General features: G+C 41.1%; 1 protein-coding gene and 1 long non-coding RNA gene across 3 annotated transcripts in view; one reads left to right on the top strand and one right to left on the bottom strand.

Moving 5' to 3' along the window:
* Positions 1-16511: 16511 nt before the first annotated feature.
* Positions 16512-19185, bottom strand: LOC135771567 (uncharacterized). Its single transcript, XR_012335501.1, has 4 exons — positions 18687-19185; positions 18211-18370; positions 17644-17723; positions 16512-17389 (listed from the first exon to the last, which is right to left on the bottom strand). It is a non-coding gene; the product is annotated as an uncharacterized lncRNA (long non-coding RNA).
* Positions 19186-24732: 5547 nt separating this feature from the next.
* Positions 24733-25528, top strand: part of LOC135775864 (glutamate receptor ionotropic, kainate 5) — a 135560-nt gene continuing 134764 nt past the window's right edge. For both annotated transcript variants that reach the window (XM_065286427.1, XM_065286418.1), the window contains exon 1: positions 24733-24869. The gene's annotated coding sequence lies outside the window, so the exon portion shown is untranslated. The remainder of the gene's footprint in view (positions 24870-25528) is intronic.

Below are 25528 nucleotides of genomic sequence, written 5' to 3'. Positions count from 1 at the left end.
TGCGTCATGGGAGGGGCTTCTGTTACTCCGCTCGCTTCCTATAATCACGTCACTACTAGAGCAAGCTCCTGATTGGTTAACGCGGCGCGTTTTTCAGGCAAAGTTAAAATTTTTGAACTCGCGCGTTTCCCATGGCCACGCTCAATTCACGCCATTTGGGCGTAATCATGTCTACAGCGCCGCACTAAACACCTCATGACCTCCAGACACGCGCCAACGCGTCTTCACATTGACTTAACATTGAAATCATTTGCATAGAATTACTAACTGGTTGACCCCCCCCCATTCTTCCTGGCAGAACTGCTTTAGCTCTGTCATATTTTTTGGACGTCTCATGTGTATGACCCTCTTCAAGTCGATCCATAGCATCTCTATTGGGTTGAGGTCTGGGCTCTGACTTGGCCACTTCAAAAGGCGGATTTAGTTTTTCTGAAGCCATTCTGTTGTGGACTTGCTGCTGTGTTTTGGGTCGTTGTCCTGTTGCATCACCCACCTTGCATCACCCACCTGTTTCAAGAGACATTCTCACATTATCCCAAGGAAGTGTCTGATACACTTGGGAATTCATCTTCCCCTCAATGATTGCAAGCTGTACAGGCGCTGATGCAGCAAAGCAGGCCCAAACCATGATGTTTCCTCCACCATACTTTACAGTTGGGATGATGTTTTTATGATGATATGCCGTGCCCTTTCTATGCCAGATGTAGCGCTGTGTGTTTTTTACAAATAGTCCAATCTTAGTTTCATCAGTTCACAAAACATTTTGCCAATACTGCTGTGGAGTGTCAGTGTGCTCTTTTGCAAACTTCAGGCGTGCGCAACAATGTTCTTTTAGTAAGCAGTGGCTTCCTTTGTGGTGTCCTTCCGTGGATACCCTGCTTGTTCATTGTTTTACATATTGTAGACTCATGAACGGAGATGTAAGCAAGTTCCAATGATGCCTTCAAATCTTTAGCTGTCATTCGGGGTTGTTTCTTTACCTCATTGATGAGTCTTCGTTTTACTCTTGTCTGGGCAAACACTTTGTGATAGAGTAGCAACAGTCCCAAAGAGTCTCCATTTGTAGATTGTTTACCTAACTGACTGGCGAATCATTCATTTTGAAGATTATGTTGTTAAAAATTGCTTGACAACATCCCTATTTCTGTGGTCTCCCATGGATTTATAATCGTTTAGGATCGATTGTTTAAATCGTGAATTGAACCAAACATTGTCTTACAGGTAAAAACAATACTTTGCATCTCCATAAATGAATTCACTCTGTATATTATGATATATTTTTCTATATAGAAAATATCCCTATAATTTACTGTGCTTTCTGCTTCGATTCTTGCATTAACCTGATCCACACTCGGAAAAACTAAAATGTAAAATCCTCTCAGAACGTTTTGAAGAATGGTTGCTACCGGCATTTCCTTTGAATTCTCCTTCTCTCCTTTCTTCTTCTTTAATCTCAGGTAAAAACATGACCACCCATTACTTCACATCAATATCTTCCCGCTGCGGGATCTCATTTCCCGCCATCGCCCGTGTGAACTCATGTCCCAGCATTCCCATGGTGCGAGCCGAATCTTCCGGTACAGAATGAACCGCTCGTGTTAATGATAATCAATCAAGCTCGCTGTCCGATCGAAACACATTTCCGTCACACGTTCGGCGGGATGTTTGTTTGCTTGAGAGTGTGTGCTGTACGATTTGGTGTGGGTGTGTGACACAAAATAAGAGCGACAAGAGACTCACAATACCCGATTTCCTACAGGGCATCACTCTGAACTACAGGAAGAGACCAGAGAGCCATGTGTGTAGATGATTGAAAGAGACGGCACATAAGAGACTCCAGCAGTGATAGTTTTTAACGTCTGTACCTGATCTTATTAGATGTACAGACATTAAACCATGCTAATGTCTTTAAATGAGCCAAATTGAAAAGTAATATGTAAAGCTATGTCAACAGCATGCGTGGTATGCTGTTGATGATTCATGCATTTCATACGTTCAAAAAATTTATTAAAAGAAATGCCATTGAAATAGTGAACACTGTATAGTGTAAATGTAAATATTTTTTAAAAGGATGAGTATCAAATAACTCACATCTATATGCTAGGAAAGGTTTTAGATTAAAAAACACCATGTTGTTGCAGTCGAAGCATTGAATAACCGTAGTGCCTTTTAAAAGTGCGAGTTCCTTTTTTCAAGTGTGAGTGATTTCAATGTTAAGTCAATGTAAAGATGCATTGACGCGCGTCTAGAGGTCTCGCGGCGCGAATGAGGCATTTAGCGTGGCATGGTACAGTAGACGCGATTCAGACTCATTCGCGGGTTTAGTTTGCGCGAATGGCGCGAATTGAGCGTTGCCACAGGAAACACTCAAGTCGAAAAATGTGAACTTTGGCGGAAAAACGCGCCGCGTTAACCAATCAGGAACTTGCTCTAGTAGTTGATTACAGGAAGCAAGCGGAGTCGCAGAAGCCCCTCTCATGACGTGAATTTCCGCTTGAATTTCTCGATGACTAGAATTTCACGCGCGAATGAAGCGAGTACACTCAAAATGTTTAAGTGTCCAACTACGTGGACCACTACGCACTTTACTACGTAAAGACAAGTGATGTATTTAAAGTCCTGCACTTGGTAGTTTTTCCACAGCATTTGACATTTGCTAATTATCCGTGATTTCTCTCTGCTTCAGTCAAGTTTGCCGACATTTCTGGTCATAAGTGTTGATCTGCATTTAAATCCCTGTGTCACTACCCCTTGTTCACACATAATGCTTTCCGTGAATGTTACGGCAATGTTAGGTCCTCCTTACGGGAGCAATCCCCGAATATTTATGGGGAGTGTTTGTGTTCACACAGAAGCCTTATTTTACAGAAATTTTCTGGGACCAAAGTGCTGTGTGCATGGGTTATTACACTTGGCAGATTCTTTTATCCAAAGTGACCTACAGTGCATTCAAGCTACACATTAAATCAGTAATCCAGTGTGTTCCCTGGGATCGACCCATTGCACTGCTAATGCATTGCTATACCAAGTGAGTTACAGGAACAATGACATCTTAGGACTGTTTAAGGCATTTTGGCATAAAGTGTCAAGGCAGCTCAACATGTGGAGAAGCAACACAAAGAATTTTAAGGGAATGTGCATAATGATAAACGTGAACTTTGTATGCACCATAACTAGCTTTTGATAAAAGCATCTGCCAAATGCATAAATGTAAAACTTGTCCAAATATAATAGCTAAAGAGCCTTCATTTTGTGTCACTCCTTCTAGCTATTTATGAATGGAAAAACGTTTCAAGTGTGTGTCTCTTCTGCCGGCTCATCATTGTGGATTGGTGGGGTGTATTGACTATAGTGGGACGGCATTAAGGCTTGAATAGCTTGAGCTCAAATGCAAAACCCTCTACGTTCATCTGACATGTTTACTTGTAAATTATATATATTGAAATATTTTTTATCAGGCTGTTATGTTAAGGTTCAGTAATGTCATTTTAATGGCCACTAAAAGAGTATTAGTCAGTAATTTAAATGCTTTTGAAATGCATTTTTTCCAAATCTCACTTTAGTATTTAACAAATTTTACTGTCTTTTCGCCGCAAAACCCTTTAAGTACATGGAAAAATCTCCATTTCTTAAAAGCCTCAATTTACTCTTCATGGTCCTTTCTCAATAAAAGTATAGTATGTGTGCTGTCGTTCATCCAGTTCCTTTTTGCGTGCAGTTAGAGGACTTTGCTAAAAAATCGTTTAACGGATTCTGCCAACAAAGCAGTTTTTCGAAAAAAAAAAAAAAAGTAACTAAACCAACTTTATTTAGTTAATGGTCTGTATAGAATGGGGCTTTATTAGTGCTGTTTATTTATTTGAGTAACTTTTTTGACATTAGGGTATAAAGTGTTTAAATATGGTGTAAAAATATCTGAGTGCTGCCCTCTTCAGGTTAAACGGTGGCTACTACAGTTGAATTTTCCAGTACCGCGTGATGTAAGCGGTACGATCCTACGCAAGCAGGTTCAAGCTCACCACGCTCTTGTTACGATCTCACCACACCCTTGGTACGAGCTTAGTTCGTCCCCTCTCATCTCCGTTGGGGTCTGCCCACTTTTCTTGCATTTTTCAAATATTGCCAGTGGGTGGAGTCAGGCTCTGACCAGGGGTTTAGTTACTCTTTAAAGTGCACCTATTTTTTGCTAAAAAAAGTTATTTTGTGTATTTGGTATAATACATTGTGTTTGCATGTTTTATTGTTAAAATACACACTATTTTCCACATACCGTTAATTTTTGTAGCTCCAGATATCCCTGCCTTCCTTAAACGCATTTATTTTGTACAAAACTCATCGATCTGAAAACCGCTGTGTCCTTGATTGGCCAGCTAATCTGTACGTTGTGTTTGGCCTGAATACCTCTGACGTCAGCCTGAAATATGACGCTCCTTACCGTCTTCGAAAGATTTGCTCACAATGCATTGGACGATAGTTCATCTTTAATTACCTTATTCCGGGATTAAACGTATTTAACTCTTTCGCCGCCAGCATTTTTCATGATTTTCACAAAAGTTAAATGCCTTCCAGAAAATGCTCCTTTTTTAAATATATAAACATACAACATATGAAATAAAAGAACAGACCCTCTGCTTTCAAACAAAAAAATCAGTTTAATCCTTTCTTCATGTGTTCTGTTTTTATCACCTCTCAAATATGTGTAGGTTTCATCAAAAACACCCAATTTTGAGCAAAAAGCTGAGATGATTCCATTTTTGTGAAGGACTTTTGATAGAGATCAGATGCAGACCGATCTTTAAAACATACACGGACATACAGCTGTTTGCCCTATGGCAATACTTACGTTTTTTATAAGTTGCGGAAGATAACTGGTGGATAATAGCGGTATTGCAGATTGACGAGATAACTCGTCAATGGCGGGGAAAGAGTTAAAGAGCAACTATCGTCTGATTCATGATTTTACATTTCCTTTGGTGTGTTATTGTGTATTAGTACATGTTAACGATATGCAAAAGGTACAAATCCCAAAGTTAACGATGACGCGAGTTATCGTCCCCAATGTAAATCTATTTTCTTGGACTACAACAAACACACAGATTGTAGGCAGCAGTTTACTTCCTGGGATTGGTGATGTAGACAAGACCGACATTATTATAATTCCTCTGGCTTCGGACTCACAGCCTGTAAGTTAACTCCTGTTAGCATTGCATTGTGAGCGAATCTTTCAAACATGGTAAGGAGCGTCATATTTCCAGCTGACGTCAAAGGTATTCAGGCCAATCACAACGCACAGATTAGCTGGCCAATCAGGGACACAGCTCTTTTCAGATCAATGAGTTTTGTACAAAATCAATGTGTTTGAGGAAGGCAGGATATCTGTTTTTTTAACCATAAACCATGCAAACACATTGTATTATACCAAATACACAAAATAACGTTGTACGAATGTAACGAATGTACAGTACGTACCAAGAGCCAAATATCATCTCATTTTTGACGGAGGTGGCATTTAGCGGCTTTTGTATCTGAGCTCCTCAAATGCCTTACTATACAATGTGGGTACGTGGTTAATTAAAAATGAGTTTTTTAGTTAATTGCATTGGCTTAACACATTTAATGGACCTCCATAATAACCAGTATAGACTATTAGAATAAATCAACATAAAGCGTCATAATTCCTACAGTGGATATTGGATGGCTATGATCCTTGTGTCATGGGGGGGGGGATTTTTGCTAGAGGATAAAGCTGTAAAGACCAGTGTGTGTGTGTGTTTTGATGTTTATTTTACAGTATTTGTAAAAGAAGATACAGTAGAGAGAGAGAGAGAGAGAGAGAGAGAGAGAGAGAGAGAGTCCAGATAGAGAGAGTGAGGAAGGTTTTGCATGCGATTGGATTGGAGGCAGTGAAGAGGCACTGGGATGCAAGGAAAAGGGTTGAGAGAGAGAGAGAGAGAGAGAGAGAGAGAGAGAGAGAGAGACAGAAGCACGAATGCAGTTCACACAGAGGCTCAGCTGCCAGAAATTACAGCAAGCTCAATTCTACCGTACTGAAAACGGAGAGAGGGGCGTAAACTGTACGATGACAAGGACACAGAGATTGAAGGGAAGCCACCGTTGCCTTCTCATGGGAAATGAGCTGTGGTGAATAAACAGAAACCGCAGAAGAGACCGAGCGCGAGAACGGGGTAAAAAGAGACGAAGGAGGAGGGGGGCAGCCTTGCGTCTTCTGAGGTAGCGCCTGTGGAGTCTCTTCGTCCCGCTGGACGCGTGTGCATGCTGACACGTTGATTTATCGCTGCATGTGTGATTATTTAAGTAACTGATTTATTGTGCAAATGATCGCTACTGATCTGTGATTTCTCTCAGTTTCCAGTGGTTTCTCCGTTGTTTCGGTGTTTTTTGCACTGCGCCGGCACATTCGTTCATGTCCTTTTGGCATTCAGTTGAGGTCTCTCTCTCTCTCTCTCTCTCTCTCTCTCTCTCTCTCAGCGCAGTGGATTCATATGTAGAAAGGCAGCTATGGGTGAGTAAATCTTTTTTCATCTTTTTCTTCACCGTAGCATTTTTCCTCACCTCTGTTTCGCTCTTTTCTACTGTCCATCAGCCATTTTACCCTCTTCATCGTCTCCTCCTACTCTTTTCTTTCATTCTTTCTCTCGTCATTTGTCACAGACCCCTTCACCTCCCCCTTTGGTCCCCATCTGCCTATCTCTCAAAAGTCATTAACAACTGCCTGTGTCACAAGAGCGCTCAACCTAAACCAATGTAGTCGGGTCAAACACATCTTTCACACGTGCCTCCGTCCGCATGCGCTCGCATAACACACAGACACACACATGCATGCACGCAAAGCTCATATATTGTCACTGCCGTCTATGTGAACTGCGCTTGTATATCATGATGGAGGGAAAGAGTGGACAGATTAATGGTGATTGTGACAGCTTACCCACGATGCTCTGCTGTGCTACCACAGCCGGTGTGTGTGTGTGAAGGTTAATAACTTTACTACCTTAGTGTACAGGGAGAAAAGAACAGCATTTAATGTGTGTGTGTGAGCAACTGCTGTGGTATATTATGGGTAACACACTGTATATACTCACCATTGGACCAGCAATCTTCTTTAAATAAGACGGAGAGATCTATTTAATATCATATTAATCGTTTTTCCCTAGACAATGCAGATTATGCTCCATTTGGTGTTCATGTAATCTGCGTTTTAAATGTTTCTCCTGAGAAAAAGACTCAAGGTTCCTTTTTGACGTCTGTATGGTTCTATTAAGGACCTTTAAAATCGCCAGAACCTTTATTTTGGACAAAAACGTCATTGTATTGGAAAAGGTCTGACTTAAAAGGTACCTTGGAGAAGCAAAAGTGGTTCTACTTTGGCATGATTGCGAGTTTCAAAAATGTGACCCTGGACCACAAAACAAGTCATAAGGGTCATTTTTTGAAATTGAAACTTGTACATCATGAAAGCTGAATAAATAGGCTTTCTATTGATGTATGGTTTGTTAGGATAGCGCAGTATTTGGCCAGATACAATTATTTGAATCAATGGGGGGCAAAAATATCAAAATATTGAAAAAAAATTGCCTTTAAAGTTGTCCAAATGAAGTTCTTAGCAACTGAATCCACTCACAAAAATAAATTTCTGATATATTTGTTATAATCCTAATAGTAATTGTAAAAGTCCTAATAATTTTTGGCATAAAAAAATTATAATTTATTGTTGGCTATTGCTACAAATATACCTGTCTGACCTAAAGGGACAGTTTCCAAAAATGAAAATCTGTCATCATTTTCTCATCCTCATGTTGTTTTCTAGACCTGTATGATTTTCTTTTTTCTGATGAACACAAAAGAAGATATTTTTATAAATGATGGTAAGCACACAACTGATTGTAACCATTGATATATCAAAATATCTTCTTTATCATTTATTACTTCCGTAATATTACTGTAGTTTTCCTACTATGAAAGTGAATGGTTACAATCAGCTTTGTGCTTAAAGGAAAACACCACCGTTTTTCAATATTTACCATGTTCTTACCTCAACTTAGTCGAATTAATACATGCCTATCTTTTTTCAATGCGTGCAATAATCTTTGTACAGCGCATCGTGAATGTGTTAGCATTTAGCCTAGCCCCATTCATTCCTTAGGATCCAAACAGGTAAGAATTTAGAAGCAACCAAACACTTCAATGTTTTCCCAATTTAAAGACATGAGTAGTTACACGAGTAAGTATGGTGGCACAAAATAAAACGTGGCGATTATTATTTAAGCGGATAAAAAACGAGAACTATATTGTATGGTGGAAGAGCACTTAGTTTGGTGCACTTTGGCATCTCTCCTGACTACTCCCGCTCTCGCTCAAACTTCCATCATTGGCCTTGTACACACTGCAAACGTCTCGGTTACTATCGTAACCTCGGTTCCCTGAGAGACGGGAACAAGACATTGCGTCCGCTGACGCTATGGGTTAACTCCTCCCACTTCACCAAAAACTGAAATCTTATTGAACAACGCCATTGCAGGGCACTGGCCAATCGTCGCTGACCGCGGGAAGCGGGAGCCTATAAAAGGCGGTGTAAGAGCGACGAACATCAGAATACTCGACTGAACGAATATGGCAGGCAAGCCGCGAGCTCGGCGCGTAACGCAATGTCTTGTTCCCGTCTCTCAGGGAACCGAGGTTACGATAGTAACCGAGACGTTCCCTATCGAGAGCGGTCTCTCGACATTGCGTCCGCTGACGCTATGGGAACATTGTACAACCACGCCGAGCGAGGGGTGAAGCCAGCCCTGCAACGCAATGTTGTCTAGAACACAACCAATAAAAACCCTGACATGCGGCGCCCGTAACATAGGGGGCGTGTCCGGCCAATAGGATGTAGATATTCCTGAGGTATGAAATTTGCATATCCAAACCTAAGAAACGTGAATACTCATCACTGCGCCGCTACGGGGCAAGTAGACAAGTAATTTGAGTGAATACACGTAGTAATAGTAGCACGCACGGCTTTGCCGGGCAACATAGAGCAAAATTGATAGAGGTAATTGGGGTTCTGTCTCAACACGGAGTTAACAGCCGCAGCGGTAACACCGTTAAACCCACAACGTCTTTAGTAGAGACGACCTGATGGAGCGCAGCGTTCTAAGAGAGTAACACAAGCATACATACATACAGGTAGCTGCTTTAGAAGCCAAGACGACCTGAGAGAACCCAGGGCGCTATAAATTAGAGGCATAAGAATGTTCAGTACTCACCGACAGAACTTTTGCAGCTAGCGAATGCATATTGAGCAAGTAAAACCTCGCGAAGGTGTTATGTGAAGCCCAACCAGCCGCGCGACACACATCTTGCACAGTAGTACCTTGAAACCAAGCCCATGATGAGGCAATAGCCCTCGTAGAGTGTGCCCTGATGTTAAAAGGGGGCTCCAATCCGCCGCTCTCGTAAGCTAGCGTTATAGCATCCACTAACCAGTGAGAGAGCCGCTGTTTAGACACCGCTCTGCCTTTAGTAGCGCCACCGAAGCACACAAAGAGTTGGTCCGATGCTCTGAAGTTGGCAGTACGATTCACATATGCCCTCAAGGCTCTGACAGGGCAAATAGCCTCCTGGTTAGATGCGTTCTGAGATGTTGCAGGCGTTGCAGATAACGCCGATATGGTAACTACCTGATCGCGAAAGGGGGTAGAGAGAGATTTAGGTATAAATCCAATCTTGGGTCTCAAGATGACATTACAATCTCCCGGGCCGAAGCGTAAGCAATCCTCGTTGACAGAAAACGCTTGTAAATCCCCAACGCGTTTCGTAGTAGCCAGAGCGAGAAGAAGAGCCGTTTTAAGAGACAGGTCTTTAATAGAGCAAGACTCCAGAGGTTCGAACGGCGGTCGTGAAAGTGCACTAAGCACTACATCTAAATCCCAAGGCGGCACCGAAGGGGTGCGAGGGGGTTTTAGTCTTCTCGCTCCTCTCAGGAATCGGACAACAAGTGCGTGTTTTCCTATCGAGTGCCCTTCCAAGGGGGGGCGTATCGCCGCAATAGCCGCCACGTAGACTTTTAGCGTCGACGGCGAGCTGCCGGCGTCCATCTTATGCTGTAAGAAAAGCAAAATGTCCGCCACCGGGCAGTTTAACGGGTCGATGCCGTTGTCATGACACCATTTTAGAAACACATTCCATTTAAGATCGTACAAGCGCCTCGTAGACGGCGCTCGCGCCTCAGTGAGCGTGTTCTCCACCCGATGCGAGAGATCGCTAAAGTTATCTAACGTTATGTTCCTCTCACCTGCCAAGCGTGTAGGTTCCACAGCCCTGGGTTGGGGTGCCATACTGAACCTTCCACCTGAGTCAGTAAGTCCCTCCTTAAGGGAATCTGCCATGGGGGGCTTAATAACATCTCTCTCAAGTTCGGATACCACGGCTGGTTCGGCCAGTCTGGTGCGACTAGAATTACCGTGGCTCTCTCCTCCCTGATTTTGCATAACACCAAGGGTATGAGTTTTATCGGAGGGAAAGCATACAGTCTGGATTCCGGCCAGCGTGATGTCAACGCGTCCCCTTGTAGCGGGGAGTGAGTGAGCGAGAAAAACAGCGGGCAGTGCGTGTTCTCGCTGGTCGCGAACAGGTCTATCGACGCCCTCCCGAACTGGCTCCATATCAGCTGAACCGATTCGGGATGGAGCCTCCACTCTCCGCTGGGAAGGCCGTTCCTCGATAACATATCCGCTCCTCTGTTCAGAATGCCCGGAATATGTGCTGCTCTGATGGAGAGTAAATGACGGTCCGCCCATAGAAGAAGGCTGGCCGCCTGCTCGAATAGGGCTTTTGAATGAATACCTCCCTGGCGATTTATATATGAAACCACCGTCGTGTTGTCCGTCCGTACTAGAACATGATGACGCTCGAGTTGCGGACGAAATGTCTTGAGCGCTAACATTACCGCTCTCATTTCCAGACGGTTTATGTGCCAAACACTCACTGGATCCGGCCACACACCGGACGCCGGTGTGCTCATGCATACCGCTCCCCAGCCTGACCTCGACGCATCCGTGGTGACCGCTACACGCGAGGCTACCTGTCCTAGCGGGGCTCCGACACTGTACAGGGCCGGGTCGCGCCACGGTCTCAGCGCGCTGACACAGCTGTGTGTTATCTGAATGCGCAAAAACGCCGAGGCCCACATATTCATCGGAACTCGATCTTTCAGCCATATCTGTAACGGCCGCATGCGAAGCAATCCCAAATGACAAACTGGAGCGGCTGATGCCATCAGACCCAGCAGCCTTTGAAACTCTCTGAGGAGGACAAACCGGCCGGTTCTGAAACGGCGAATGTACAGCGTTAATGTTTCTACACGTTGCTGCGAGAGATGAGCGCGCATCGATGTAGAATCCAACAGAACACCCAGGTAAGAAATGGATTGACTCGGTATGAGTTTGCTTTTCTGTACATTGACTCTGAGTCCTAACGCTTCCAAGTGGGGCAGCAATGCATCTACATGACTGATTAATAGATCGCGAGATTGAGCTAAAATCAGCCAGTCGTCCAGATAATTCATAATGCGCATCCCGCTCGCTCTGAGGGGGGAGAGAGCCGCATCCATGCATTTCGTGAACGTGCGTGGGGCTAAAGCTAGCCCGAACGGTAGGACGGAGTATTGGTAAGCTGCGCCCTCGAACGCAAATCTCAGAAAACACCTGTGACGGGGGGATATCTGAATATGGTAGTAAGCGTCCTTTAGATCGATCGACGCAAACCAGTCCCCAGGGCGAACTTGCGCTAGGATCTGTTTCACGGTTATCATTTTGAATACACGTTTGCGTAGCGCACGATTGATAGGTCTTAAGTCCAGAATCGGTCTCATCCCGCCGTCTTTCTTGGGCACCACAAAGTACCGGCTGTAAAATCCGCTGTTCAACTCGCCGTGAGGGACACGCTCTATCGCTCCTGTCGCGAGCAGGTTTTGTATCTCCCGTCTCAGGACAGGGGCATTTTGCGGTGTTGTTAATGACGTTACCACACCATTGCAACGGGGCGGTCTGCGTCTGAATTGTAGAGAATAGCCGTTCTCTATGATGCTTATTACCCATTCTGATACGCCCGGAATCGCCTTCCAAGCTTCTAGAAATTGGCATAGAGGGCGAAGGTGGCCGTGCATTGACGCTTGTGACGTGTTTTCTACGAACGAGCCTGACCCTTGCGGAGCTAGAAATGTCAGCGGCGGGGCGGCACGTAGAAGCTGATTCTCGTTCAACGGCTCGGTGGCGGTGCCCGAGTTTAACTGATAAGCACTTTGTACATATCTCAACCTCGCGCTGCTTGACTGCAGGGCTTCGGTCGCTATATGAGGGCTGTGAGGAGGAAAAAGCTCTTTTTGTGGTGATGTTTGTGTTTTTATTACATTTACACACATAACAGTATTCACAACAGTATTTACAACGGTGTTTATTGAACAATGAATGTCGCCCACAGGAACAGAGGGGGGCAGAGGAACCCGGCGTGTAGACGCCTGCCCCTTCACGAGCGATCTCCTCCTCTCGCCCTCTCCATCAGGAAGAAGGCTTGCGAGCCTGATGCTGTCCGCCGCGGCGTCGAGGGCTCCTGCCACGACCATGACCTCCTCGGGGCTGCCAGTTCTTAGGGCGCACATCGGGCTCCTGACGCGATGGTGCGGAGAAACCAGCTGGTTTAGGAGGGCGTTGCGCGGATCGCGGGGCTGAAGAAGAGCGCGATCTAGCCGCCTCATGCTGAGAGGAGCGTCTGGGAAGCAGCTGACTCATGGCGCGTGAGCGCTTTTGTGCCTCTGAAAAACGCTCGACGACTGACTCCACGGCGTCACCGAAGAGGCCGGCGGGAGTAATCGGAGCATTCAGCAACGCTTTACGCTCGTTGTCCTTCAGCTCAGCTAGGGTAAGCCATAGGTGGCGATGAAGGACGACCATGAAACCCATAGATTTTCCGACGGCCTGGGCAGAGAGCTTCGTTGCCATGAGAGCAAAATCCGTGGCAGCACGTAGGTTGCGTACCGCCTCAGTATCGACATCATCACCCAGCGACTGCAGAATCTTCGCCTGGAAGACTTGTAGAACGGCCATAGCGTGTAGCGCCGCCGCCGCCTCACCAGATGATGCATAAGCCTTGTCCGCCAGATGGGCTGTCATCCGACAGGGCTTTGACGGCAGGCCGCGCTCAGCGCCGAGTGACGCGGAGGAAGGGCAAAGGTGTGCCGCGACGTTCTCTTCCACGGGGGGAATGCGCACGTAACCGTGGGCTTCCCCGCCGTCTACGTGCGAGAACATGCCGGGTGCATGGACGCGCGCCGATTGGGGTGCAGACCATGTCTTGGAGACCTGATCGTGAACATCAGGGAAGAAAGGCGTCTTCCTCCTCGGAGCGGCCTGCTGGCGGCCCGATTGGAGGAACCATGAATCTAGCTTGCTCCTCGCCGGCTCGTCAGGCGATGTCCAGCTGAGGTCCAGCTCTTTTGCCGCCATCTCCATAATCCTAGACATCTCTGACTGGAGATCCACGTGAGGCGGGCGTTCCCGCTCTGCCTCAGCCCAGCTGGTAGATGCAGAAAGAGACATGCTGTCTTCCTCGTCCTGAATTCCAAACGAGACAGCCACGTCCGAAGCAGAAGGGGGGCGGAAAACATCCGGGTGGAACTCCACTGGAGAGCGCTTAGATCCCGAAGAGCGGGCGCCACCGGAGGCGCTCCCGCCGTCGTGACCATCCTGGCGAGGAGCAAGGGAAGAATCAGAGGGGGGGGGACCCGCCTGCGGCACAGCGGCGGCAGCGGGTTGCTCCCCGGCGAGACCTCGAGCCACGGCTCTCCTAATCCTGAGCACGCGTGCTGGGAGGTCGGCGCAGTGCTCGCACGAAGAATCCGCGAGAGCCGCCTCGGCGTGCGCCAATCCCAGACAGGCGATGCAGTGCTCGTGGGAGTCCGGCTGCTCCAGGGGTCCCGCGCAGAGAATGCAGATCATAGACTTGCTTGAAGATTTCATCTTGAGTGAAGAAGAGAATTCTGATGTTCGTCGCTCTTACACCGCCTTTTATAGGCTCCCGCTTCCCGCGGTCAGCGACGATTGGCCAGTGCCCTGCAATGGCGTTGTTCAATAAGATTTCAGTTTTTGGTGAAGTGGGAGGAGTTAACCCATAGCGTCAGCGGACGCAATGTCGAGAGACCGCTCTCGATAGGGAACTTTCGGGAGTGACAACCGCGTTTAAATGCAGGAGTGAATCCCCTAAACGTTCATTTCATGTCTGTACAGAACAAGACTCATTCCTGAAAATGTGATGATTGACACAGAGATAACCATAGCAATGTTCTGCCGTCTCGCTTGCTTATCACTCACAGCTTTGACCATAATAATTTAACAGCGTTATGTTTTGCAATAAACCTTCTTGCCGTTATGTATTGTAAACATTTGTGATTTTTGTCTTGCAGAGTTGCCAGGTCCTCGTTTTTTTTGTACTTACATACCGTTTTGACGCTTAATCGTTTATGGCTTTTGGCTCATGAATCTTTTGGTGTTATAAAGGTGTGAAGATGCGGGTCCCAATATTTTGATCTTGAAGTTAAAGCATTTCGAATTATTTCAGTTTATTATTGGATTTTTCTTGTTCGCTGTTTTTTTTTGTGTAGTATCTGGCAACACTTGTCAGCAAACGCTCGTGCCTCTGTCATTTTCTTCACCACGCATACAGAAGACTTTTTCCAGTCCTAGGCATTTCATTTTTTAGAAGAGAGACATGTCATGTCCATGATGCACATTTAAATACTTTTACTATTAACAACTAGTTGTTCAGTTCGGTTATGTACACACTATGTAGAGTTTCTGCAAATGCGGTTGTCACTCCCTGCATTTTGCAGGAGTTAATTCGGTTGTAGAATGCAGTTGTCAGTCATGTAAATTACTGAACTGTGTGTGTACAGAACAGGATTAAGCATTAAAAGGTGAAGTGACAACCGAATTAATATGCAGTGTGTACGGGACCTATGCTACTGCGCAAACTAAGTGCTCTTCCGCCATACAATACAATATAGTTCTCATTTTTTATCTGCTTAAAATATCGCCACGTTTTATTTTGTGCCACCATACTTACTCATGTAACTACTCATGAAAAAAGGGAAAACATGGAAGTGTTTAATGGCTTATTAATTGATCCCTGTTTGGATCCTAAGGAATGAATGGGGCTAGGCTAAATGCTAACACATTCACGAGGCGCTGTACAAAGATTAAGTGTACGCATTGAAAAAAGATAAGTATGTATTAATTTATCTAAGTTGAGGTAAGAACATTGTAAAATATTGAAAAACAGTGGTGTTTTCCTTTAACCGTCATTTCTCAAAATATCTTCGCTTGTGTTCATCAAAATAAAAAAATTCATACCGATTTATAACATCATGAGGGTAAGTAAATGATTACAGATTTTTCAATTTTGGGTGAACTATTCCTTTAAGACCTCTACAATGCACACAGCCTCATTTTTCGAGCTGTATTTTCTCATGTCAACAATCATCTATTTTAAATTTTTGATAAATAGTGACTCATGTGACTCAAAGATATGTAAATTTATCATTGCAGAGATTTCTGAGCTATGGAAGACCAGTCAAAAAGTGAAATAAGATAAAAACATAAAACAAAGATGACTAGAAAAGTAATAGATGGCAGGTGTTTTATCGTCTCCATTGTGCGATTCATAAATAACTGTGAGATAGAGTCATGTGATTTTAGAGTGAAATACTCGCCGTTGTTCTTTCATCCTCAGATGATGCAAAGCATCAGATTTATCAGTGAAATCTTTTTGAGTCGTAAATCCTTTACGGAGCGCTTATCTCCGTCAGAAATAGAAGGATGAAAAGGCAGACCGAATTGTGTTTCACGGAAGAGCAAGAGGAAAAACAAATCTCGTTTTCAACCTCTCACCTTTGCTTGCTTTCTTGGTACAGAGCTCTGACTCACTCGCGATAGCATTAGATCACTCGGAGGAAAGTACAGAATGTGATCTCAGGCTGAAGTCTTTGTTAATAAGTGTTCTGAAGGTACAGGGTTTGATGCCTGGAAGGACTTAGACCTATTGATTTAACACGACCGCTCTAAAAATGCACTAACAGGCCTTCTGAGTGCACCCAATGCTGTATACTTACTATACAAGTGCCTTTTCTTCACCTGTGACATGGTAATGTTTCTCAAGGACAAATGCACAGAACTGTTCTCCCTGGAGAGCAAAATTTCAATCGCGCCTCATGAAACGGTTTCCTTGCACAAAACGCACTCACTACAACGCATTAGCTCAGCTGTCTCGCAAAACCCAGTGAGGATCCTTAATATCAAGATTAAAAATAGATCCTCAGCGCACACACAAAACTCGTCTTCTACAAAAACACAGAATATAAAAAAGTCATATTTGAAATAAGCTTGTATACACTCTTAAAAAAAATGGTTCTATATCAAACCAGAAATGGTTCTATCACCCGCTTCATATATGGAACCCCCAAATGGTTCAATATAGAACCACTTTAATGGGTTCATTAAAAAGAACCCCAAATGGTTCTTTGAAACAAAGTTAGATGGTTCTATTTAGAACCATTAAAGGTTCTTTATAATTATGAGGAATTTATTATTGATAAGAAATTATAACCGATCCAGAAAATTATAAAAGTTTACTATTTATTAATTGTATTATACAGAAATATAAATCTATAAAAATTACTTAAAATCACATCTCTTTATTCTGTATTAGACAGCAAAACATTTAGTTTACATTTAAAATGTCTCATTTCATTCAACCATTTAGTTATTTAATTATTTCCACTAAGCATTTTCACTTTTTTATAAACATACATGCGTTTATATATATATATATATATATATATATAAAAATTGCATCTCTGTATTAAACAGCTAAACTCTTAATTACACTATACATTCAAAAATTTTGTTCAAGTTATTTCCCTTACGCATTTTCTGTTTTTATAAACAAAGATACTGTACAGTATATGCAGTACTAATTTTTAGTAACTTTTACATGTTTCTGAAATGATGAAAAGAAATCACAATGCATTTAAAGACAATTCATGAACAATCTATTAAATAGAATGACAATTTACACAAGTTGATTGTACATTTGTTTTGTACAGGTATTTAAATTTAAGCATATATTTTATAAATTAAAGTCACTGTGTGCTTAATGGCAAAAGGGTATTGAACATTGAAGAGAAAAAAACCCGCAAACAGTCATTCCACAGCCTGTGATGTCAATGTCTTCCACATATTATGTTCACATTGTCCATTATAAAGTTGATACTTTGAGATTTGAGAGGATCAGGAGAGCCGTTGAACACTATGGTTGGTGTGGGACCTTCGGGTTCCTGTAAAACAAACATTTAACCTTTTAAGTGCTTTTTACCAATTAACAGAAGCCATCAAATAGACTTAAAATTACCCCATAATAACACAAATAAAGTATGACAACTAGGCAAGCGACACTCAAGAACCAACAAGACTCATAATAATTGATGTGGAGCTGTATGCTATTTAAGGGTAAACAGAGTAATATTTTTATATTTGCATTGAATGTTACTTTAAATGAAGTGCCTCAAATGCTACAGAAGAATATACTTACACTATTTACACAGCAAAGGAAGCTGGGATTTTCTTAAAATAATGCTTGCAATAACATAAGTGCAGCATTCCTCACCAGACCTACAAAGATAAAAATTATTGTACATTAGGTACAGAAATCAATTACAGGGACATTTTACTCAAAAAAGAAAACTCATTCACTCACTCGTTATTTCAAACGTTCACGGCTTTCTTTCTTCAGCAGAACACAAAAAGATTTTGAAGAATGTCTGTAACCGAACAACGCTGGTAGCAATTTAATGGACACAAAACCAATGCAGGTCAATGGGCACCATTGTTGTTCGATTACCATACTTTTTTTAAATATCTTCTGTTGTGTTCTGCTGAAGAAAGTGACGACAATTTTCATTTGTGGGTAAACTTTAAATCTTTCTCAGCCAGCGTCTCTTTATTAACAAGTTAACTCTTCAATGGCAAGGAAAAAGTTTATACTAACATTATTTTCATATTTTCACTTATACAATTTATAGGTGCTAGAACCTTTACATTGACAATGCAAATAAGGCTACTTTACACTGGGCAAAGAACAAGCATATGATGTAGTTACCTTCTGTGGTTTCCTCTGCTGTTCCAATGAGATTCGCGTAGAGATGTTTTTTACTTCATTCTTTTGCACTCCTGATGATGGTTGGGGCCATGTTATTTAGAGATGTTTCCATGTTCTTCACCAAGTCTGTTCCAAACCTCATTGTCATTCCATGCAGCATCTTAAAATACAAAATCTTTATATGTTCATATTCATATATACTTTCAGACAAACAAGTTCCTTAAAGTCTACATTAACTTGAGGTTGCAGTTGACTAGTGATGTATTTTTCAAAACACAATGTTCAATAAAATATAGTGTGAAATATACAGAATTTAAATTAAGTCCTCAAACACTTTACAGTCTTTAATGCTAAATTCTAAATGAAATACATAAGAATTATCATTAAAGCTACAAAACACAGATTTCTTTTATTTTGCTCTTTGATGAACATTAGTGACAGAAGTCAGGTTTACGAGGTCCCTTTAAGCACCTTACCTTTTTGCATCAATGGGGTTTATATTTTAAAGCCAGTGACGTGTCATCTACTGACCATTTATTAACCATGGTTATCTGTGAGGGGAAGGAAAAAAGCATAAATTACACTTCACAAACCAAATACGCATAAAAACCTGAACACGTTTGGTTTTTAAAACATTTGAATGTTAAATGTAAGTGTCTTAACAGCTACCATCACATTAATTCATTGTGTGCATCACAGAAAACATGCCTATCTAGACTTGTTGCGGATACGAACGCTGCACTGCAATCGTGCATTTATAATAAAGACCGGCGGAAATTTCCCAACTGTGGCCACCAGTTTACTTTTTCTTCAGAGTTTAGCTCCAACCCTGATAAAACACTCGTGAACAAACGAAAAATACTCACGGAATATGTGTAAAACTGCGACAAACATTTATATATCATTTCCCTTCCACCCGGTTCCCTTGACCACGCGCTTCATTCGTCTCCTTACAACACACAGCTGTCTTATTGTGATTGGCAATTTAATCTAAAATGACAAAGAAATAAAGCAGGACTGTAACGTAATTCATTAAAACCCGGAACAAAATGTATTTAACAGAGCTTTTATAACTGACGGTTGACGAAGCCCGTCAGTGCTTTACGTTACCAACAGTATTTTTTAACTGAGGTAAATATTATAAATGCAGCTTCTATCACTATTTAGCACAAGACCTCTTACAAAACAAATATTAACTAATTATACTAAATATTTCAGTAATATCGTTTCAAAAATGTAGAAAGTTTACTTACCTCAGGGTACCAACAAGCAGAAATGCCAGTCCGGAGTCCGAACTCCTCAGTTTGAAAAGAAAAAAAACTGTCACGTCTGGAGGCTCATCTTCGCTTATGGTGCAACGCATATATACGCCACCAGAGGGCACTTTTGCCATTATTTGTTTTAAATGCCCCTTCAGGTTAAATTAAACATTGACAATATAGAATGTACAAATATAAATAAAACACCTGGTTATTCACCAAAAACGCAAACTGCACTGTAAGTTTTATGCTAATGTACAAACTTGCATAAAAAAGCTCACAGGAAATAAATCATACAATAAATATGAATAGCCTATTTGTTGACTCTCTCTTTATTTGACCACAGCCTATTGAAACAAAAAGGTTTGTGAATGAGTTGTGTAGGTCTGTAATTATTGTGTAATCTTTAGTTTACACTTCAGTCACAAACGTGAATTATAGAACCATTTTAATAAAAATGGTTCTTTGCCCTCCAAGGGCTCTAAATGGAACCCTTTTTTTGGTAAAAGGTTCTATTGACCAAGTATAGAACCCCATGGTTTTATATAGAACCTCAAGGAACCTTTTTTTTTTAGAGTGTACCAATCTCGACACAATGCAAAAAATTTTTTTCAAGAAAACCTTTTCTTACTATTTTTGTCTTGTTTTCAGTAAAAAAATCTAAAAATTCTTAAATTAAGATACTTTTTGATGAGCAAAACGACCCAAGAAAATAAGTCAAATTTTTAGACCAAAAACATCAAATTTAAGTAATGTTGTGCATAAAACAAGCAAAAAAATCTGCCAATGGGGTAAGTTAAATTTTCTTGATTTTTTTCTTGTATTTTTCTTGAATTTAGTGTTTAAGAAAAATTTTTTTTGCTTACACCATTGGCAGATTTTTTTGCTTGTTTTATGCACAAAATCACTTGAATTTGATATTTTTGATCTAAAAACTAGACTTATTTTCTTTGGTCGTTTTGCTCAACAAGAAAAAGCTTCTTAATTTAGGATTTTTTTTATATTTTTACTGAAAACAAGACAAAAATACGAAGATTTTTTTTCTTTAAAATATTTTTTGCAGTGTATTTGTTTTAGTGTTTTAGCTCAAATCAAACCCAGCAAGATATTTTGCATTTTAAAGATGTTAAATAGACATCTAAACTGCAAAAAATGATTTTCAAGAAAATAAATTCTTAGTATTTTTTGTCTTGTTTTCAGTAAAAATATCAAAAAATTCTTAAATAAAGATGCTTTTTCTTGATGAGCAAAACGACCCAAGAAAATAAGTCTAATTTTTATGCCAAAAACATCAAATTTAAGTAATTTTGTGCATAAAATAAGTAAAAAAATCTGCCAAAGTAAGTTAATTTTTCTTGATTTTTTATTGCATTTTTCTTAAATTTAGTGTTTAAGAAAAAATTTCAAGATTTCAAAAATACGAAGATTTTTTTCTTGAAAATATTTTTTGCAGTGTAGATGTCCAAACAAAGTCCAGATGTCTAGGCCAAAACAAGACAAAATTTAACAGATGTCCATAGCCCAAAATTAAATTAAATAAATAAATGATATATTCAAAATATTCTTTTTTGGCAATATCAACACAACCAAATTGAAGTTTATATCGGCTAGAAATTGGTTACTCATAGCCGGATTATATGGGGTCTATAGTTAACCTTTGATGGGGAAATGACTGCTTAGGAAGCTGACTCATGCCTTAAGTATTTTAATACCTTAATGTTTTGTTTGTCGACCTTTCGGTTTTAAATATCATCTCACTTACATATGTAAAATGCATTGAAGCATTTACGTAATATTTGGGATTGGGGTTAACTGCAACAAACGAAGCCATAACTCTAAGTGGACACATGTTAAAACAAATGGGTCTATTGAAAACCAAACATTTGCTTTTCATGAAATAAAGTAAAACATTGTGGTGTGTGTGTTTATGTTAAAAGCACTGTAGACTCACACATTTAGAAACATCACAGCCACTTGACTGCTTCCCCTTTTGCAATGTTCGCCATTACAGCTCTTTATTCCTGCAAGTGCTAACAGGCTTACATAACGTCCAGCCATGCAAGAAGTCAATGTTTCACTAACATTTATGCCGGAACGTTCTACATACGGTCCCTTATAACAGCACTCCACTCGGTGCAAATATAATTAAAGCCATTGTTGTTGGTTAAAAGCATTCACACTGGGTTCTCGGTTATCTGAAGGCTTTGATTGGTGCTTAAATTGGGACGGAAAAAACCTGTATACGGGTATATATTCTGGATAAGAGAAACAGATTAAGATTGCGTTAAAATATCAATTTGAGGACAGAATCGTTGGGGAAACAACTTTTATGTAATGATAAGACGACAGAATCTTACGGCAATACGTATCTAGCTTACGAGGTGTGTTTCATCTTTCGCCTTTGGTGTTAAAGTTGGGGATGACATTATATTATTGCTTTTAAACAGATTATTAAATGTTTTTGTACGAATCACATGGTATGAATAGACAGGTTTTCCTATGAGATATGATCTCAATTAGGGTAACGTTTCCATTACAGATTTGCGCAAAACTTTAGCGTTATTTTCTAAATGTCGACAAAAGACTATTGCGAAATGCTGATGTTTCCATTAACCGATGATATGCGACAAAAACATAGTTTTTACTCTCGCTAATAAAAGACTATCAATATCCCATCACATAAACATATCCCATCCACCGCACTAGGCATTTAACCAAAGGAGACGTAAGAGTATTATCCGAATATTAATGCCATTGAAAGCCTCTTATACTTAGAAGCAGCAATGTACACTGCAAAAAATTACTTTCTTACTTAGTATTTATTTCTTTTTTGAGCACAAATATCTAAAAGTTCTTAAATCAAGATATTTGTTCTTGATGAGCAAAATGACCTAAGAAAATAAGTCTAGTTTTTAGACAAGATGTATTAAATTTAAGTAAATTTGTGGATAAAACAAGCAAAAAATCTGCCAATCGGGTAAGCAAATTTTTCTTGAATTTTTAATTGTTTAAGAAAAAAGTTCAAGATTTTTTAGCTTACCCCATTGGCAGATTTTTTTTGCTTGATTAATCCACAAATTCACTGAAATTTGAATTTTGATAAGCAAAATGATAAGTCTAGTTTTTAGACAAAAATTTACAATTTAAGTAAATTTGTACTTAAAACAAGCAAAATAAACAAAATATCTGCCAAAGGGGTGAGAAAATTTCCCTTGATTTAAGTGTTAAAAAAAACTTAATTCAAATTTTTTTCTCATTCCATTGGCAGATAATTTTGCGTGTTTTATATTTTTTGTCTATAAACTACTTATTTTCTTAGGCTATTTTGCTCATCAAGAAAAAAACATTTTAAATTTAAGAATTTTTAGATATTTCTACTGAAAACAAGACAAATATACTGAGTAAGACAGTCATTTTTTTTTGCAGTGTATAGGTTTTTCTTAGTAAATTATTTTAAAACGAAAGAGAAGTTGGAGTGTTATCCAAACATTATTGGCAAAGAAAGCCTCTTATATTTTTGAGCAGACTGTATTCATGTGTTTCTGAGAGGTTTTAGTACATACCGCTTCATTTTTTTCAAATAATAATTATATGACATATTTGCATCAGGTGACCTAAAAATGCGAATAAACTGTTTCTATTGCAGTTTTGCGAAATACACCTTTTCCGAATTGCCTGAAAAACCACCTCATGCGAGCATAAAACTTTTTTCCAATATATGGGAGTTTTTGCGAAAATGACATGTTTCCACTTATCGTATTTTCAATTTGAAATGTCAATTTGCACGTTTTAAAGGGTAATGGAAACGCAGCTAATGCGAAATTCTGAAAGGAAGGTGTCAATGCAGAAATAAATTCATTGAATGATCAGGCAGGTAATTGAAAGAGACCATTCTGCGGCACTCTACACCCTTTCCTTTGTGTCATTATGTCTTTCTCTACCTTAATTATATGTTCCTAATTACCTTCTCCCGTTTTCCTCCAGGCTGTAAAAGACCATTTCTCCATCCATGACTCGCTTTGCCTGCATGCCGAGCGAAGCGTTCTTCCAGGTTCTTCGCAGCAGACGCTCTCGAAATGCCTCTGGTTTCCAGCCAGCAGAAGTGGTCACAGGAGCACAGACGCTTGAGGATTTCTGGGAATAAAAGCCGGCTGAGGAAATAGAAGAAAGAACAAATTCTGTAGTAGGATTTTTTTATTGAGACCTCTTGACGTTAACCACTCAGACCACGTCCATCACTTCGAGTCGGAACGAAACCCTAAGGGGCCGAAGGAATAAGTGTCATCCAATCATACCGAGATCCTTTGATTTCGCATCACGCCAAGAGGATCCTAAGCGATACCGTTCAACGGATGATAATTGAACTTCCTGGCTGGCAAGCAATTGAAAATGGAGGACTAGAGGTTGAAGTGGTTTGAAACACCTCACCATTCGGGATAAGATTGGAATCTAGTTTGGACATCCAACTTGCCATTTATTTTTAAGTCATTTTCGGGTTGTTTTCTAGAGGACAGACTGCGATGGAAAAGCTGAGGAAAACGAAGAGGATGTTATGTGTTGAACTTTGGTTGGAGCTCAGCTTTTAGATTCGTATTCAACAGCGTTACTGTGCAGAAAGAAAGAGGAAGAATTGGAGGGAACGAATGGTGTGCCTGATAACCAAGGACGAGAGGGGTATAAAGGCACAAATTTATAGTATAGAAATAGATCTAAAGAAATAAAGAGAACGAGACCAAAGAAAGACCAACAGGCAGCCAGCAAATGGAGGGAGGGGTAGACGCCCCACATATGAAGTGATATGAGAAGATAACTACCTGTTTGGTTAAGTTAGGCCTCATCTTTTAATCTCAAATATATTTTATTTCATAAGACTGTAAAGATCACACATTGGAGTGATTGAGTTAGGGTGGGAAAAGAAAAAGAAAAGGTTTTCCCCAGCCAATCCAGAATGTTCTCTTGCTTAATTCCTACATTTTCCCAAGGTACTTCATTTCCGTTTTTATCCCCATATCCGTGCCTCTGGGAGAGCTGAGGAGAGAATTGAGTTGTTTTATCTCTGCTACACATTTTTTTGTATTTGCCTTCCTGACAGATTTTTTTCTGTACTCCTGTTTACCCCCGGACAAAATGCTGCTGTATCACAAGTCAAAATCAGGCACCTGATATTGTTCGGCAAAGCTACCACAGGAGAGCCAGGCAGCAAGATAGAAAGACGGAAATCTGAGATCCGTTTTTTTTCCTCCTTGCCTCTTCACCCCCTACTCCTCTCCATCCAGAGGTGTCCTCGGATATTCCTTCCTCTGTTTCCTTGGAATCTGTCGGCATTCCCGACGGGACTCAGCCAGCTTGTCTCCGTGCCAATCCTTTGATATCAGCTCCCGGTGTCGTCTGCTTCATTCTGTGAGTAGATTGATTTCTTCTTCTCCAGCGTTGCATGTGACGGCGAGCGTGTGCAGTCGTGAGTTCGTGCCTGTGTGTGTGTGTTTGACTTTGGCTCCATATGGTGTGCAATACCCTGCTTATCTATCTTCCGTTTATGTGCGTACATCTGGGTGGGTGTTTAACTCGGATGCGTACGCTGCATGGACATAACATCGAGTCAAGGTTAACGGCACGAGCCGGCGGATGAAAAACATAGTGTTGATTTAAAGGAGCTTGGATTCTGCAGATCTCAATTTTTTGTGCAATGCCTCTCCGTGTGTAGCAGGTGTCACGGACCTAACCGCATACGTGTGCATGTTGCTGCGTTCGGCGATAGGAGAGCAGACTATTAGTTACCATCAGTGGCTGTGCGCTAATGAATGCAAATTGATGTAGATACGCTCGACGGAAGATAAAAGGCATTTCGTGATGTGTGTCTTCATGAGGTCAGCTCATTAAACAGGCACTGGGGTTTGGCATAAAGTCAGATTTGCTGTTGTTCAGAACTGCGCTAATAATCCACCAAAAAGTTTGGAGATGGAGACCCAGACGTTAGTAATGAATGTTACCGACAACGCTGTCTCGGGAAGCCACGATTGTCTTTTTTCCTACTTTGGCCCTCAGATTGAACAGCTGTG

The sequence above is a fragment of the Paramisgurnus dabryanus genome, chromosome 19 (genome assembly GCF_030506205.2).
Source record: "Paramisgurnus dabryanus chromosome 19, PD_genome_1.1, whole genome shotgun sequence".
Classification (NCBI taxonomy): Eukaryota; Metazoa; Chordata; class Actinopteri; order Cypriniformes; family Cobitidae; genus Paramisgurnus; species Paramisgurnus dabryanus.
This window is presented reverse-complemented; position numbering and strand designations above follow the sequence as displayed.